Below are 5,772 nucleotides of genomic sequence, written 5' to 3' on the forward strand. Positions count from 1 at the left end.
CACAGATGGTGAAGCATCTATCAGCATAGCATTAAGGTTACGTTGTAAGGCCTCTGGGGAAAGGACCACCTTTTAAATCAGTGTTTTTATAATGCCCTGCACAATGGGAAACCAAATCCTCTTTGAATTCCTTGATGCCATCAAAACATGTCTGTAAGTGTGTATATATTACACACACATTATTTATGCATTAAAGAAGGACTGAATGACAGCTAAGTAAAAGCCAGATTCTTTGCCCCTATTTACTTAGGGTGTGATTTTTGAAGAGTGCTGTGTGTCTTTCTGAAATTCTGTTCTGAAGGGATAATTTATTAGACAACGGAAATATGAGAGCAAATTTTCTGGAAGAAGAGAGATGGTTTTGTATGACATTGCCTATACACCTATAGCTGTTCCCTGGGTTAGGGCAAGGTCACCAGCTCTGCCGTAAGGCTTGCAGAGAGTCCTCTGGTCTCTAACAATCAGTAAACTGACCATTATAAATCTCAATCTGAGATGGAACGGCTTTCTTTGTAGGTCCTTCAGACAATATCTTGGTACATCTCTGATGTCAGCACAACTTAAGTGGAGCTATGAGAGAAAGGAAGGCTGGTTCAGCGCAGTGTCTCACTGTACTTTGCTGAATGCCTGGATTTCTTTGGATCCAGGCTTTTAAGAACTAGATCTGTGATTTGATCCTAAGGGAATAAAGATTAAGTCTTAAAGATGAATGATCCATACAATGAAGATCACAAAATATTTTATCTTGGAAGTGCTGGTTTGAATGGTAAGCCCTGAGGCAATGATAAAGGCAATAACAAACATAATAAAATCCCTTCAACTATACAGGCCCTTAGGAATAAAAGAATAGTTTCGTTTCTCTTCCTACTTTATATATATATATGTGTGTGTGTGTGTGTGTGTGTACATATATGTATATGTGTATATCTACACATGTATAGATACATAAATGTATGTCTATTTCAAACATATACAGCCTTTAAGCAAGCCAAATCTTTTTTCCTTGATTCACTTTCCTAACTCCTATTGTGGTCCAGTGTCTGAGGCTGTAACTGAAGGATGCTGTGATAACTGTCAGAATGACCAGTAATTAACAAAGACTGTCTTCCCCAGCAATTTCTCCCATGCTAAAATGGAACACATTATGTCAGGGGCCACCCTGGTTTTATTGAACTCAAAACCACTACAGGGACTGAAAGTGACTCTGAAGCTGTGAGCATAAACCTTCTTTGTTGTGTATGTGTGTGTTAGCATGTCATCTTTTGGGATAATCATCCAAATGTGGTGCCTATGGAGATGTGGCTGATTCAATACTCGTGCTCCCGGGTGGTCAGCCTGTAATTTAAAGATTCACTGGCCTCATGAAGATAGCCACAAATGGAACAGTAACCATAATTACAAGAGGCTGTTCCACTAATCCATGGTTAACAAATGTTAGTTAAAAGATAAATAAGCCTTATGCAAGCATTTCCTGGAGGTGTATGAGCCTTGTGTTTTCATTTGTTCTGGTTTCCCTCTTCTTTAGAGGGGATACAAGAAATTGAAAAAGATTTTGTAATCCAATTTTTTTTTCAACTGTTAGAAATCACAGGAAGTCTTTGAAGATTAGTATTTTTTAAAAAGACCCCAACTACTACTTTTTTTTTAATGCTGCTGAGAAACAGTGTGATTATTTTGCAGGCTGAGTTTCTCTTAACAACTGTGTTGTTTGTTCTATTGTTTACTATATTTCTAATCTCCAGTCTTTATACAAGGGAACAAAAGACTTTTAGAACTTAACCAATTAACCAATTGGTTAATAAATTAACCCATCAAAAAATAATTCTGAAGGACTGATTTTCTTTGTAAATCTGGGGATATTTCTTCAATTTTCAGTATACTTATCACATTCATTCTTGCCACTTTTTCTGCAGAGTACCTTAGTGTTTTAGCAGTTCTGATCTACAACAGTTCTTCAAGATAGAATTGCACCCCTTTTTTTTTAGCTGACACACTGTTGTCCAAAGTCTGTGGAACTAAAGCAGGCCTGATTACACAGCAATAAAGGAATATAAGAATGCTATTACTACCACAGCAGGCTAGTCATGTAGCTCTGCTGTAACCTACTGACTGGTAAAAGTCTCTACATAACTCCCAACTGGATAGTGGTTGCTTTCACAATTTCAGAATTAAGATTTATTCCTTTAATTTTTATGCTGTTTAATGTAACTTTGGATGTTCTCATTGTCCATAAAAATGTATAATCCCTTCTTGAATCCTGCTAAGCTCTTGGCCTTGCACATGATTGGTATTCTGCCATATCCAAACATTGCTCCTACCACCATGGAACTACACAGTTGTGCAGGCGGGATAGAGAGGCAAAGATTTTACCCCTAAAAAGCATCTAAAAGCAAATAAAGGGGTATAATTTACTGAAATTAGTCAACTGTTTAGGTCTTCTCTCTTAAACTTATAAACATTTTAAAATGTTGATATAAACTGTATACGCCAAAGATAAGTCTAGTCAATATACTCTGTTTTTCCTTAACACAGAGAGATCCTTTGTTCACAGAAGACGATAGGAAGAGGCCATATCTTACTAGATGAGATGCCACAGGTGGAAAAGCAGAAAGAGCCTTGAGATCCAGCATTCCCCCAACAAGTTTGAGAAGAAGCAGGAAAGTCTAACCTAAATATAAGTTACATGTAATTGCTTTTACTTAAGTCTGGTAATGCAGCTCAATTAGGATATCTTAGCAAGAAAGGCAGTCGATAACACTGAGCAAGAGATGCTTGTGTGCAGCACAGACAGAATATAAGACGGTAGAGAGATATAGTGGAATGGAGAGGAAAAAAGGGTGCTAATGCTTGTGCAATGGGGAAAGAGAATCAGGAAGTTTGTAAGATGCCACAAAATCAGTACTTCTCTTGAACAGGTCACACTTTCCAGTGAAACTATAAGCTTTTTACTCCTTTTTTGAGAGACTGGAGTGGAATTACGGTTATGAAAAATGTTCTTTTATTGGTATGTGGCTGTTTTCATTCACTGTTACTCATCTTACTTGAATGATATTTACTTCTACTTCCTTTCCATGAGATCACTTAATGTGCTAGAAAAACTAGATCTTATTTTTGTCTGAATAGGTCTGGGATACAAGTAGGACGTGGTATGTCTACATGTTTTATTTGGGTAGTAGGTTCAGAAATATGTTCTATTTCTTGCTGTACAAAGATCATCTTTAAGCTGTGATAGCAGATACCCCGCCTGTTGTTCTCAAAACAAATGCAGTGGTATTTGAGAGCTTAGCTGCATGAGTTGGATTTCAGAGATATTTATTGATTTCTTGAAGTAAATATACTGGCCTGTGCATTTTGTGAGCACTGGTCTGTTCCGCTTACCTTACTTTCTGTTTTTCTTGAGGTTTACAGGAGGGAATGGTCAAAAGCATGTTTACATTCTTTGAGATTCTTTGAGACCAGGCAAAAATCTAAAAAACAACAAATGGTGGCAGACCACTCCCTCTTCTGTCCACCACTGAGACATTAAAGATGGGATTTCATACTAATGAAGGAATTATTTCTTCTCTGGACTGGTCAGAATAGATATTGCAGTTAGAAGATAAAATAGCTTATGTTCTGCATTATCAACAACTGGTCATAGGGATTTCCATGCATTTCCTTCTAATGTCCATGTTAGACATGTGGAGTTACTCTTAGAAGGGCTTAAGAGAATTACAAAGGACTTCAGAGGCACTAGAAGAAACTTTCTAGTGGTAAAGTTGATGCCGTACTAGAACAGATTAAAGTAAGCAGTCTATGGTTTCTCTAGCATCGGAGAGGTATATTTCATCCTACATTGACCCTGGCTGAGAAGATAGTCTAAATGATATTTTGTGGTGCCTTATAGATATACAATCTGTACAATACTGAGTTGAGAATTTTTCACACTTTGTGAAAAATATAGATGAAAAAAGACTTTAAAGTTAACTGCTACTAGGATGGTATTTCTCCTACTGACCATTAGTTACATTCCTAGGCCAAAGCTCCACCGCTGCAGCAATGCTGATTCAACCATAAGAGTAAGAATGCAGTTAAACTCCCTGTTGAAATACCACAGAGACAAATAACCACACATAGGTGACAGTCTGGTTACTCTTGGAAATTGGGCTTACAGAGGTCTTGCTATTGTAATTTAAATCTGTCTATAAACAGCACTTATATTGATGCTTTCATTATTTTTTATATGAATGAATTGACAAAAATGGACAAACATCAGTTCTGGTTTTAAAATCGCTTTGGCAACAATTTTAAACACAAAACTTGAATAGACATAATGAACATGTCGAAAGTGTATGATGTCATTCAATGGCTAATCATTATTACAGATTTTTAAAAATCTTTCTTGCTTAGGCACTCTCTTTTCGGTCATGTGAGATTTTTTGGAGGGTGAATTAGTTGCAAGCTAATACTTGAACATGCTGAATGTTTTCAGGGGTAAACTTGGGGCTTCTTTGAAAGACTGGCCGTTTATTTAGGGTTTTCAAAAACATTTGCAGTGATACAGCCAGCTTTGAGGTGCAGATGACAAATTGTATCATCCTCAGACTCTTCAGTACACACATGCATGTCTGTGAATTCTGTGCTGGAGCGGGTAGGAGTCATATAAGGCTCAAGTGGTTCAGCTCTGCAGAAAGGCAGACTAACCTGTCCCTCTCAGTCTTTTTCAGTGGGGCTGGAAGGCTGAAAGGTTTATTGTTTTAGTTTGGTTTTTGAAAAGTCATGGCCACCAAAAAAATTAGCCACATGCCAGTTTCAACAAATGTCCCTAATGAGCATGGGTGTTTCTTTGTTACATCGCTGTTTGGGTACCATTTTTCCAGTGGGAGGACAAGAGTTCTTGGGAAACTGGTACCAGGGATGGTCTGACCTTAAAGCAAAGCAGGAGGATCTGCCACCACATTTTTTCTCTCAGGGATCACCCATTGGTAGGATGCAATGATCTTTCCTAGTAGAGTGGATAACAGGAGCAGGAAGGAAACCTCCTTCAAGTGTCCTTCATATGAGGGCAGAACATTGTTCCTAGCTAAATGAGCAGGAATACCCCAAAAGTCCTGAAAATTAAGAAATGAAGACATTTGAGACTTCAGTCTGAGTCAACCAAAATAAAAAACGTACTTCTCCTTTATCCTTTTTAAAAACAGCAATAATTCATAATTTTGAAAACTGTAAGGTCCTCTGAATTTCTGATGCTAAGACTCTCCTCCTTATGCATATATTTCCAAATGCCTCACCTGTAATTTTTCAGTTTAAGTCAGCTGGGCTCTGTTCTGCTTTTTTATTAATTCATGTGCATCAGCACAGGTGGGATGTGCAGAGGAACTGCAGCCAATGAGTGTGGGGAGAAGGACATTCCTGTTGATCTGCCACCTGAGCAGAGTCCCTGCTGTATGCGGCAGTGAGTGGGGAACAGCCAACTTAATTTCTGGAGATTCTAGTTAAACCAGAATCTGATGTAGAGTGAGTGTATTGTGGACCCTGATTTATCACTGAGCCTTCTAAATATTCATTGCCTTCCAAAATACTGGAAGAATGCCACACTTCCTAAAAGGTGTAATCCCTTCCTTTTGGCCACTCTGCGAAAGTATAGCCAGTTTTTTGCACCCAGTCTGCTAGTAAATCTGTGGTCTACAACATCAATGTGTTTCCAGCCCTGGGCCTCTCAGAAACAGAAACTGTGTTGAATTGTGCCAAATTCTGTGGTGGTTTTGTGATGTGGACAACTGCCAATTGGTG

Source organism: Falco punctatus (genome assembly GCF_963210335.1).
Source record: "Falco punctatus genome assembly, chromosome: Z".
Classification (NCBI taxonomy): domain Eukaryota; kingdom Metazoa; phylum Chordata; class Aves; order Falconiformes; family Falconidae; genus Falco; species Falco punctatus.